Genomic DNA, 14,030 nt, shown 5'->3' on the forward strand with positions numbered 1-14,030 from the left:
AGTAGGAGGGAGATAGCCTATCAATATCAAAATAATTAATAATAAGGAACCATATATTATATGTTTTTCATAACCAGGGTGGCTGCAGACCGGGAAAGGTAATGGAATTCTGCTAAAAGTCAGGAAATTTTGATTTGGTAAGGATGAAAGTTTCAAGTGTACTCCAAATGTAGTTGAGAGCTTGTCTTTTAATTGACATGTTTAAACTTTTTTAATACTGGCGGTATGTAACGAACTTACGTTGTATAGTTCTGCACATTATTTTTGGTTTTGCTTGTGTAGTTATGAACGATCCAATGGGAAATTCCTTTTCGACGCACGCATAATTCCAACCTTGGTTTTTGTTTTCACAGGTTTCGATTTTGTCGAAGTTTCCTGTCCTGCATTAAGTGAGGGTAGCTTATCATATAAATGAAAAGATTTTGAAATACGATTACTTGTATTTTAACTTCTGTGTTTTATTGTAGAGAAGAAAACACTGAAAGTGTTTAAGAATAAAATTCTGAGGTGTATATTCGTATCCATGAGGAATGTGAATGGGGAATGGCTAAAACTTCATAAGGTGAATCTGCATAATTCATAGTGTACCAAACATTGTTAGGGTCATCAAATTTATGAGGCTCAGGTGGGCAGGTCATGCACCCAGAATGAAAGAAAGTAATTTAACTGGAAATCCCATCAGAAAAGGACTATTAGAAAGACCTCGACACAGATGGGAGGACAATATTAGGATCGATCACGCAGAAATAGGGATACAATGTAGAAACTGGATCAAGTTGGCTAAGGAAACAAGTCAATGAAATGCTTTTATGAACGCGACATTGAACCTTCGGGTTCCATAAGCCATAGAGTGAGTGAGTTAGTTTCTTATTGTAATGCAATTTGATTCGCAAAAAGCTTTATTTCAGAAGTTCTTATGAGTGAACGAAAAGAAATGATTACGTGACACATCAGCGTATGGATTGGGTCAATACTCAATGCATAGCCGGACAGATTGCACCGGAGTCGTGATCTTTAAATATGAGATACGTCTATAGATAATCAAAGTGTACTTTCTGCTTTTTGCTTATAATGCAATATTTGTTAATACTGTTTAACATATATAGGTCCATCTGGAGAGTTAATGAGGGAGGAAGTAGTCAAAATCTTATATTATTTAAGCAAGGAAATGCTATGTAAGTTGCTCCTAATATTAAGGGAACTAATCAATTACCAAATCCACCAATTATAATCGGCATAACTATGAAGAAAATTATAATGAAAGCATGAGCAGTTACAATTACGTTGTAAATTTGGTCGTCTCCAATTAAGCTACCAGGACGACCGAGCTCTGCTCGAATAAGGCCTAGTGATGTACCTTCTATTCCTGCTTAGGCCTCGAAGATTATGTATATTGTACCAATGTCTTTATGATTTGTAGAAAATAATCATTGTTGCAATTAAATAGGATGGCCGAAATGTTAGGTGATAGATTGTAAATCCATTTATGGTGTAATAAACCTCCTGTTAGGTCTTATAGTCAATATTATGATGTCGGACTGCAATTCCGGAGTAGTAGTAGTTAATATACTAAGACTTAAAAGGTTGTCTTTTATTTATGGCTTTGAAGGCCATTAGTTTTTTTTTTTTTTTTTTTTTTTTTTTTTTTTTACTTTAAGTCTTTTATTTAAAGGATGTTAACTGTTAGAGGCAGAATAATTATACCTCTTAGTGAAATAATAATGAATGTTGATCTAATTGATGTTTCTTGATTTTTTAATTATACATTTATGAGACTCCTCTCATCAGCTTTTTAAACCTTATTTGAAAATTATTCTGACATTAAAAATGATGCAGCGATTTGCGAACAATGTTTATTGTACACTAAGTTCGATCTAACTCCAACTAAACTCCTTGGTCAAGGGCTGAAGCTGTTTTAATTTAAGGGATGTGTAGTGAGCATATGACTAGTCCCATCGCCTTTTTTACTAGTTTCCTTCTCATCACCGGCAACGATATTGTCGGGACTTCTACTGACATTATCGGCGACGTGTGCAAAGTACACCGACATTATCGGGGCTTACTCCGATTTTGTCGGTATCGTGTGCAAACACACTTAGAATAAAAAGATGGGGCTTTCTGGAATTTGTTCGTGATCTCTTCCTCATTAACCTCCAGAAAATCCCAAAAAAATCCAGTTGCGGCTTTTCCGCCGTTTTGAATAAATAGTCTGCCATTTTGGATTTCTCACATGCACTTAGTTTATGCCACATAACTTCTAAACTAAATAACGTAGAAGGATCATTCTTTGTTTATTATACAGATGGTGATTAGAAAAATGGAAACACCTGAACGAAATTGCAACTTACCAGATTAATATGGTGTCAGGCCACCTTTCGCCTTCAGAACAGTCTTGATGCGACGTGGGATAGAGGAATAGAGGTCGTGAATGGTAGCAAGTGGAATTTTACACCATTCCTCGTGCAGGGCGTCGGCCAGTTCTGTGAGAGAGGATCTAGGTGGAAATCGTAGCCGGAGTCGTGTTTCCAAGACGGACCACAGATGTTCAATTATGTTGAGATCTGGGGATTGGGCGGGCCAAGGCGAGATGTTGAACTTCATCCCGATGTTCCTCAAACCACGCTGCAACAACGCCAGCTATGTGAATGGGTGCATTATCATCCTTGAAGATGGCGTCATTGTCCGGGAACAACACCCGGACCATAGAATGCTAGTGGTCTCCTAAAATTGCGACATAATCGTTGGCAGTGATTCGTCCGCTAAGTGTGACCACAGGACCCAATGAAAACCATATGGCGGCCCACAGCATCACCGAGCCGCCGCCATGTTTCACAGTTGGGCGGAGACACTGCAGATCGTAAGCTTCTTTGGGCGTTCTCCACACACAAACACGGCCCGTGGTTGGGAATAGGGTGAAGGATGACTCATCCGACCATATCACACGTTTCCAGTCCTCAACGGTCCAAGTTGCATGGTCGCGGCACCACTTGCGGCATGCGAAAGCGTTATGGTCCCTGATGAGCGGTTTGGCCCGTGCAACACGACCCCGTAAGTTCATGTCATGTAATTCGCGGCGGACTGTGATTGTCGAAACAGTGTGGGGGAGGTGCTGATTGAGTTCCTCCGTCACTTGCTCCGCAGTGGCACGACGGTTCTGCGTGACAATGCGCTTTAATACCCGGCGTGACTTGTCACTCATGATTTTCTTCCGCCCAATGTTCCGCTTCCCCGATGTGGTTTTCCCGTGTGTTGTGTAGGCCGTCATCACCTTCGACACTGTCCCACGCGACACACCTAACACAGTAGCCACTGCCGTCACACTCACTTCACATAACCGCGCACCAAGAATTTGCCCTCTTTGAAAATCTGAGAGGTCTCCCATTTTACACTACCTCCGTCTGCTGCAGCCACTGGACACTGCTGTTCCACTGCGCCTGACGTAGTATGGGGACCGACCTAACACACCACTACCAGCGGTCCGGCGCTGCGGGCGCCACGACACCACTGCCAACCCATACATCTGACGTGTTGCCAACTACAGGTATTTCCTTTTTTCTGATCACCATCTGTACAGTTCGCGGCATAGAAATTGTTACAAAAATTCTAAGTCCAAATTAATAATAAACTCTTGCCCCGTTTTCTTATGCATCCAGAAATACATGTCTCAATCGATTAGTTGCTTCTAGTATTCAATACAACTCCTCCACCTTTCCTTGTCTATAGCAGTGAGTGTGACGTAGTTCACTCCGTTCTATTTCCGTTCAGCTGGAAAAGAAACAGGAATCAAATTTGTAGTTTTTCCCCTGTGGAGGAAGTCTTTTCAACTCTAACATGACGTCACACTCTACAATCTCGATTCCTACTGTCTGAAGACTTCGCGTGTTTCGCAAACAATTCATGACTACAAACGGGTCATCCTTCAGGCCTAGTATGAGTCATAAATTTGTCTGAAACGTCATTGTGGAATTCTTATTAAGTTCTTCCACTCTAACTAGAAACAATAATATTTTCGTTCGCCATATTCAACACGTTCCATATATTCGTTCAACAAAAATCGTAAATAGGAACTATTCTTTTTTTATATTTGTTTCTATATTTTGTTAAAATATCAATATAACGCATACATAATCCAATGTCTTTTACCCAAAGAAAGGGTGTTACTATGTATCGTGATGAAGACAAATCCTACTTAGTTTCTGTTAAGGCATCCGAAGGTTTGATTTTGATATTGTCCAGTAGCTGACACCTTCATTTCCCCCCTCTTTCCTTTCCAAAGTATCTTATAAGGCAATTCATCCTTCTAGAGGATCCAAAACATTTCTTTTTATTTTTCTTAACTTGAGTATTCTAATTTGCATTAGAATAGGACGTAATATTGAGGTTTCAAATATACAGTAATAATAATAATAATAATAATAATAATAATAATAATAATAATAATAATATAGAAGACAAATTCTGTATGAGGACACACTGTATTAAAATCTGTAAAATCGCCCGTAGCGTTAGGCAGAAGTTGCAAAATAGCCGGGATTGGAGAGAAGTGTCAGGACGATCAGGACATACCCTCTGTATACGTCCCTACAACTAGCTAAATGTTATAACGGAAAGTTTCGAGGTAAATTTCATCTAGAAAGTAGGGATACAGAACTCACAAGAGCCGTAAGAAAATTTGTTTTTAAGTAATGGTTATGCCGGCTAAGCTACAGAAGATGTCGATGGTGACAATGAAAGAAATATTGGGATAAAGAGAGTAGGAGGAAGCAGAACCCGGAGAAAACCTACACACAGGGTGTTTGTTCAGCACAACGCCCACTAGGCGGGAGCTGGGTGGAAGCAGGTGAACCATTAAGTTAACAACACTTCAGTAGTAGTAGTAGTAATAGTAATAATAATAATAATAATAATAATAATAATAATAATAATAATAATAATAATAATAATAATGGTATTAAAAGTTTTAAAGTTGCCCCAAAATTTGGCAAAACTTACTTAAACGTAGGGATTTCGGAAGGGGGGAGTTCCGTACCTTCAAGACACACGTCTGCAACTACCCACATTTTAAACAAAAGCTTTCCACTAGTTTCATGTAGAAAGTATTCTACTGTATGTCTTAAGTAAAATAACTAATAAAAATAACTGAATATCACTCAACAGTAAGGCATATAATAAACTAATTTTTAGGATATGCAGAGGTAATTATAAAAGCTTTGCTACAAAAATACCTACACAGACCATAATTCAATGAGCTCTGAAATACAAAGTAACAAAAAGCCTATAAGATTCAGTCTACAGAGCAATTGTTACTTAAAGAATGGACATACACTATTTCGAGAATAGAGACAAGACGAGAAATGTTTACGATACTTTTCGTCTCGTCTCGATCTCATCTCCAAAGCGGTACGATAATTTGAGTTACCCTTGTTCCGTCTCGAATGTAAAATGTTAATTCTAATTTTTTTTTTTGTTTGTTTTAGAAACGAGATGAAAAATTCCTCTTCTCGTGGGCAACATTAAACAAAACCAAAATAATATTGCCAAATGTCACGTTTCTGTTTGTAATGATATGAACTAAGCGATAATTAGCTTCTAGCTTTTAATCTTCTACGAGATTATTATTATTATTATTATTATTATTATTATTATTATTAAGATTTGATAGTTCAAGTATTGAAACATCCGAGTATTCAAATATCTGAATATAATAAAACGTGTGTTTTCGTCGATCAATCGCCATCTAAAATCCTAAAAAAAGCCCGACGTGGATTTGAACCACGAACCTCCAGATTACTGATCCAGCGCCTTGACCACTGAACCACGATAACTACGCGGTAAATGATTCGTCTTTAGTCTCGTTACTTTAGGTTTCTTTGCCTCCGCTTGCAAAGTTGTATTTCTTCGTTTCAGAACGTCTTTCGTATTGCTTGTATGATGATATAAATGAATAATCTTCGGTAAAGTTTATATTAATAACTTGAGTTGTTCTTAAACCTTTGGCTCAAAAGTTTGTTTCTTCACACGAAACCACAGATGTGACTGATTTAATTCTCATAATCTGCCTTTGTTTCAAAGCAGTTACCATTACCTGATCAATGATTTATATCCGCCACGATACATTGTAACTAAGTTATAAGAGATGTACGTCCTATCTGAACGGCGCATCCACCGAGTCAACTTTTGGAATATCCCATTAAGTTAGCTTTCAACGTAGCTAAAGTAAACGTATGTAACGAGTATATAGAATTCTCAGTAGCAGAATGATAAAGTCGTGGTTCGAAACACGTCTCGGAAGTTTCAGATTTTTTAAATTCTTAATTTTTCAGTTCTCAAGATCTTTCTCTGTCTTCGTAATCATCTGATGCTCTAAAAAGAGTTCTCCACCTTAATTCGACAACTGCCTAATGTGATCCTCGCAGTTCGAAACCTTCCCTTCTGTTTCACAAAATTACAATTTTCGTCATAATACGAATGCTATCCGATCATTTTCCCCAATTCTAAATCTGTGTATATAAATCATACCCCCTCTCTCTCCTCTCTCTCTCTCTCTCTCTCTTTCTCTCGCCCAGGAACTCATATGGCTTGAGATCAAACCTTCGACTCTTGAAACCAAATGTAAGCTCTCTAGCAATGTGCTATCGTAACTCTATAGTTTTTTTTTGCTAAAAGCAGTGTATTATAGATTTTATTCGGGGGGGGGGGGGATTCTCCGCCGACAGAAGATTTTCACTTTTTTTATTAGTGTATTACTATACATTTGATCAAACAATATGTATTTATGAAGCTCAAGCTCAAGGGAGGGGGAATTACACCCTCCTGTCCTGCCCAAATGACCCCCTTGGAACATTTGTTTGCAATTACTGAAAAGAAATTAAATGAATCATTGAATAACACTCATTTCTGTCAGTAGACATTTTAGACCTATGTGCGTGCATTACAGACTTCAGGAAGCACAAAACCTTCTGCCGTTTTGGCAATTTCCATAGATTTCTTAGGGACCATCTTACTAGCTTGCAGTCTTTAAAGAAGGGAAAGAATGGGGAACATTGTGAGACTTTTTTTTTAAATTTAGGCTCTTCAAAATATTTCAGAAGAAACGAATGTAAAAGACTGTTTTAAAGCTATAACGTTGTAAACTTGATTCCTGTTTCTTTTTCAGCTGCATGGAAAGAGTGTACTACGTCACACTCACTGCTTTAGACAAGGAGAGGTGGAGGAGGGGGAGGAGTTGTATTGAATACTAGAAGCAACTAATCGATTGAGACATGTATTTCTGGATGCATAAGAAAACGGGGCAAATGTTTATTAATTTGGACTTAGGATTTTTGTAACAATTTCTATGCCGCGAACTACCAATGAGAGACTGTCCAGGAAACCTTTCACACATTTCCACGGTCCAGAGAGAGTGATCCTTTGACCATGCTAGACGTTGTTTCCTGTGTTGTGCTGTTAGAAGGGATACTCGCGTGGGTCGATGGCTTCTGTACCCCATGGCGAACAGATGGTTGCTAATTGTGTGGCTGCTGACACGGCGTTGTTGTCTTGCATTGAACCTCTCCGCGATTTGACGCACTTTTGCTCGTCTATCGGCTGTTACGATGCGGGCCACTCTGTGTCTACCCCTGTCGTCGACACGCCCCTGACCGCGGCAGTTTGCCCGTGTGGGTGCGGTTTTACCGGAAGCCAGGTACTCACGATACACTCTTGACACAGTTGCCTTTGAATATCCGAGAGCCGCAGCCACTTCTGAAATCGAGCCACCCAGTCGTCTGACTTCTACGATATGACCACGGTTAAGTGCACTCAGGTCCTTCGTCTTGCCCATCACACAGTGCACTGACACGGGCACCGAGAGAGGAAGTACACGGCAGCTGTACCCCCGCGATGCATTTCATTCACATGCACTGGTGGAGCATCTGCAGGGCGGTTTTTGCAACTTTCCTGCTGTCTCTAATTCAACTGCTGATCAGTGTATATGGCAAAGTAAAAAGCCTTGCGACGATAAATGAACTTAAACAAAAGTTCTAAATATATCAGTGTACTTTGAGACTTACTTTTCTCGATGGCGTTTTGTAATTGAATGTCCACAATTTTCGTTAACTTCCTTCTCAAAGAAGTTGGTTTTGGTGACAGCTTCATCATCAATTCCTTCATCTGCATCTTCAACTAAAGTAGTGCTATTACCACATTCGTGTCCACTACTCTGCCCAGAAAATGATGTACAATCTAGCTCTCTTCTGCACCCACAATTGTTTCCGCAGTTCGCGTGGCAGTTGTGTGCTATGAACTTTAGCAAATCTTTTGGAACAGGTTGTTCAAATGTTGTTACAGAAAGAAGGCAATCACCACAAATTCTCCAATCCCATTCAATTTGTGTCAACTCTTGATTTTTCCACTGCTGAACTTGATAGAAGACATGAGACTATGGTGATTTGCAGCAGCTGTTGTTGAAGATAGTACTGCTAAGTAGAAAGTGTCAATAATGCGTTGTTTAGATACAATCTTTCTGTTCATGCAGAATCTTGTACAATCCATATTTTCTTTTTCTGTACATGTATATAACGCTAAGAACATTTTTTCTCCAGCAGCTGCCACTCATCAGCAGATGATGATAGGTTGTTGAAAACATCCATTTCTCGACGCAGTTCTTTATTTTTCCCCAGTATTTAGTACGCAACTTTCTTCCCTTTACTGTGTTGAGCAGAAGTTGTATCACCACCAGTAAAGGCATGCAGAAATAAAATGCAGTTCACCATATCGCCCAATGTTCTCTGAAGTTTGGTACTGCTGCATATCTTATGTGGTGGCTTCGAGCCAGGAATAAACATGTAAGTCTCAGCTGTTGCGAGTGCTACTATCAGAATCAAAATATCGGAATCTTCTCCCACTATTACTGACGAGCCAGATTTTGCAAGGTTTGTTGCGATTAACACAACTAATGTGTGTGCATCTCCAGGTGATTGATGTACGGTACAACCAGATTTCTCGAGATATTTCGTCAGATGTGATATCAGTTCGGATTTGTTCTTTGTGTTAAAAAGGAATTTTTGTTGAGATAAACGAACAACGCGGATGCTGTTCTGAACGATTACGCGTATTCATGGTTTCTTTGTTCATGTCCATTGTTTTATATGCTTTACGCTAGGTCGACCTAGGGTATAAACATCAAATACAATAATTTATTTACCATAGTATTTCGTGTCAAACCTCACATATTGCTCATATAATTGGCCGCAAAGAATAGGGAAAACCAACAACTAGAGTTTTGGGACTTTTGTCGTAATTGCACTGTACTAGGGCTGTTTATTCAAAAAGGCGGAAAACCCGTCACTGCTTTTTTTTAAAGGATAACATCAGCAAAACATATTTCAATAAATTTCATCTTCTTTTGAAACATTTATCTCAAACTAATTTCAGTGGACACACAGGCTTACATACACAAAAATAGTGCGAAAGTCTACTTTCAGAGTTCTTGCGCACCCCCCTGTCGACGCCACTGTTTCCGAACTATTTATTAAACTAGCTGGACTTCCAAACCTGTTGATAGTTACCGGAAATTGTGATGAAAAGCCGTCTCAAATCACTAAATAATCTCTCTTTTTCTTCATGTTAAATGATTCATTCATATGTTTCAACAGAAATTGTGCGCAGTCCGACGACGTTTGAAGCTTCATTACGCATCTCTGACATTGTAAATAGTGACAATATATACACATCGTTTTAAAGCTTATGAAATTTCCAACAACTTTTATTTGAGCACTTTTTTCATATTTCTACTCTGTTAAGTTATATGAGGCAATGAAACGGATATGCCCCCTAATACAGATCCCAATTTTTCACTTTATCCTAAAGTTATGCAAAAATGGTTACTCGTAGAAAAGTGATGATAACTTGCTACATTGCCTATAATATTAGAAGTATAATAAAGAAAGAATGATCCTTCTATGTTATTTAGTTTAGAAGTTATGTGTCATAAACTAAGTGCATGTGAGAAATCCAAGATGGCAGACTATTTATTCAAAATGGCGGAAAACTCGCAACTGGATTTTTTTTTTTTTTTTTGGATTTTCTGGAGGTTAATGAGGAAGAGATCACAAACAAATTCCAGAAGGTCCCATCTTTTTATTCTAAATGTCTAGGTTTGGCTCGTTTTTGACGTAATTTGACTGGACTATATAGGCATGCGACATGAGTTTTGGACATGAGTGTACATTAACGGAATTGTCTTATTCCCTAATGGGCACTTCGATGAGATAGAGCACTGTACCTGCAAAGTTCGGCAACGGTGCAAAATATGCATAAGAAATAGGGGTTCCCATTTAAAATTTCAAAGTTACTCCCTGTATCCCCGAAAGGGATGGGGATAGGGGATTGCGTTTGGTATCATTGGACAGCTTTTTCAAAATTATTTAACACGTGTTTTTGTTTTGTTTTGTTGATCTGTATTTTTCGCGAGATATTGGACCGTTCTCGGACTACTTCTGCACCCTATATATATATATATATATAATATATGGGAGACCATTATTCGTGAAACGCTCTTGTAACTTTTCACGGAAATATAGCACCATGCAAATATCACCAGGGGACATTGTTTGGCTTTGTGATACACAAGATTAACAGTGTTGCCTGTCTAACAAATGGTTCTACTACAGGGTATTACGTATTTCAAATCTGCATGTTAAACAAAACCTTACAATGTTAAATTCATTATTCAGTTTAACAAATTAAGGACGCTACAGAATCACAAAAATCCAAATTTTGGTGGTGGTCTCTACAGCAGTAACAGCGAAGATGAGGCAGACAGAGCAATGCACGTCCAAAGTATTTTAGTGTCTAATACTATTCGCGATATGACGGATCTCGAATGAATACTAATAAAGTTACAAGAGGTTGAAAATTTGCCTCTCTTCCAGTAGCCTTTAATTCGAAAAACTTTGTTTGCAACACTGTTTCAAAGTATGTAATCCCGAGAACTTCTTGTACGTGTGATATGGTCGGATGAGTCATCCTTCACCCTATTCCCAACCACGGGCCGTGTTTATGTGTGGAGAACGCCCAAAGAAGCTTATGATCTGCAGTGTCTCCGCCCAACTGTGAAACATGGCGGCGGCTCGGTGATGATGTAAGCCGCCATATCATGGTTTTCATTGGGTCCTGTGGTCACACTTAGCGGACGAATCACTGCCAGCGATTATGTCGCAATTTTAGGAGACCACTTGCATCCGATGGTCCGGATGTTGTTCCTGGACAATGACGCCATCTTCCAGGATGATAATGCACCCATTCACACAGCTGGCGTTGTTGCAGCGTGGTTTGAGGAACATCGGGGTGAAGTTCAACCACTCGCCTTGGCCCGCCCAATCCCCAGATCTCAACATAATTGAACATCAATGGTCCGTCTTGGAAACACGACTTCGGCGACGATTTCCACCTCCATCCTCTCTCACAGAACTGGCCGACGCACTGCACGAGGAATGGTGTAAAATTCCACTTGCTACCATTCACGACCTCTGTTCCTCCATCCCACGTCGCATCAAGGCTGTTCTGAAGGCGAAAGGTGGCCCGACACCATATTAATCTGGTAAGTTGCAGTTTCGTTCAGGTGTTTCCATTTTTCTGATCACCATCTGTATATATATATATATATATATATATATATATATATACAGATGGTGATCAGAAAAATATATATATAAAACGCCCCAGAGCGTGCCTTAGAGTCCCAAATGGTGTTCAACTCAACTTATTTTTAAATAGAAAAGTATGTGAAGTGTTGTCGCTCGAAACATCTGAATCAGGTACGTAAAATCCATGTCTGTGTTTGTGTCGTTTGAGCATGTGTAGATGCAGAGGCCATTCTACACATCTCCCTAGCCCTACTATGATCAAATTCCGAGTACAATTACATGATGTAATACTGGATTGAACTTTAGCTTAAGAAATGCTGAAATTGCGCACCATTCACTTCCTGACAATAATATAAACGATCTTCAAATTTTTGACGTGCGTGCTTGAAAGTAAGTGGTGGTATCTTCTGACAAGCTGTAGGAATTTTGAGTCCTTAATTCCAGTAATGAAGTTGGTTGTGTTCTGTAGATTACAACTTTCAGGTGTCCTCATAAGAAAAAGTCATTTAGAGGCAAATCTGGGAATCGGGCCGGCCACTCAATTGCTCCTCCCCTACAAATCCATCTGTTTGGGAATCCTATGGTCCAGATACTGACGCACAATGCGATCATAATGTGCAGGACAACCATCCTGTTGAGATATAATTCCTTCTGCATCAAATTCTGGCTTAATAACCATTGTAATGAGAGGATCTACTAGATTTATGAGCAGATCTAAATTCATAAATCAATTAGAAATATTTAAAGTGCCATCACTGGTTACCGGCCATCAATGAACAGAGGCCTTCCTAAAATTCCCATTCAAACATTTACTTTTTGAGGTTCTTGAGAATGTCCTCTTAAAATATGGGGATTTGCATCGCTCCAGTAAGGCACATTTTGGGTGTTAACACGCCAATTAATAAAGAATATGCTTTCGTCACTGAAACAAACGTTGTATACAAACTTATTATTTGCAGTGATTCGTGGTCATTACTTCACAAAACTCAAGACGACGATCAGTCATCCTCACTGAGCTCGTGAGTAATGTGCATTTTAAATGGGTGAAACGAATGTTTTCTCAAGATTTTTCCGATCGTGGGTTTGAGAATGCCCAAGGAGGCACTCATTTCAGTCAAGGATTGCTAGAGTGTTATAGTAGTGTTCCCAAGGACTTCCAGCACTGTGCCCTCATCCACTTGAGGTCGACCAGAGCGTGGCCGATCTTTTACACTTCGTGTTTCGCGAAATTTCTGTACTAAATTGGATACATACTTGTGATCGATTGGTCGGCCAGGAAATAATTCCTTGAACCTTCTAGAGGTTGCTCTGCAGTTTAGATCACATTCCCCATAAAGGAAAATTATTTCTACTTTGTCTTCCGCTGAGCGTATCATCGTATGGCCGGTAAGTGCGAAAACAAAGCACGAAATGGCACAAGAAATGAAAGTGTAAATCATTCTATTCTGTTGCTTTACACTAAGGCAAAAACACACCTATTAAGTTGTGCAGGCAGTGCTTTACTGCCGCAGCTATCGTTGTTACTAACACATAAACGAGACAGTGTGGCTACACAGGCACAGAAGCAAACTCTCTTCCGCACGAAGCACAGAAAAGGATTTTCAGTTCCTGTGTGTACGAAATGTTGGTACAGAAAGAGCGTTTATCAGACGTGCCAGTAATCTTGAGAACTAGTTCGGTCGTCTCATTGTAGTTGTGATTTCTGAATACATAATTCTCCTCGCCCTTCGTCGTCGTCGTCGTCTTTTTATTTATTATTATTATTATTATTGGCGATTCCTGACAACGACTGGTACTCTTTTTAAAGCCTAGTTTCATATTATTTCTTTCTGCGTGCAATTCTTGGAATCTCTCTACAGTAAACCTACAGTATATCGTACTCCGATGGCTAACAGAGTTGAGCTCAATACCTCCAATTTGAAAATCCATGTGTCTGATACATAGTGATTTCGCACTCATTACTAGTAAAATGTCGTAGTACGAAGCATGATTGATTGATATTTCGACGCCATTATTATTTTTGGACAGTCGTGCTATAATAATACTTATTATTCAGATCTTTCGCACGACATACAATATGACAAACCTGCCTATTTGACACGTTTGAGATGAAACCCGTTTCATACCCTAAGGGAAATTAACGGGGTAATTTATTTTACCTCGATATGTTGTACTTTTGAAATGATGTGACACGTGTTGTTCGCTTTTGAGATGTAACTCACTGTTTCAGATTGCTAGGGGTGGCCACAGAATCTTCAGTGCACATTGTGTTGACATTTTGCCCGACCGCCATTTTGCACAGGGTTCGTGTAGGGACTCGGGACTGGTACGATCTTCTTTCTTTTAACAATACCTTTCCAACGATATACTACTTGACCCCTCTTGCCATTTGAAAATTTTGAG

General features: G+C 39.3%; 1 protein-coding gene across 3 annotated transcripts in view; it reads left to right on the forward strand.

Moving 5' to 3' along the window:
- Positions 1-14,030, forward strand: part of Nup153 (nucleoporin 153) — a 121,999-nt gene that overhangs the window by 71,408 nt on the left and 36,561 nt on the right. The window lies entirely within an intron of this gene.

The sequence above is a fragment of the Thermobia domestica genome, chromosome 17 (assembly GCF_964235325.1).
Source record: "Thermobia domestica chromosome 17, izTheDome1.hap1.1, whole genome shotgun sequence".
NCBI classification, from domain to species: Eukaryota; Metazoa; Arthropoda; class Insecta; order Zygentoma; family Lepismatidae; genus Thermobia; species Thermobia domestica.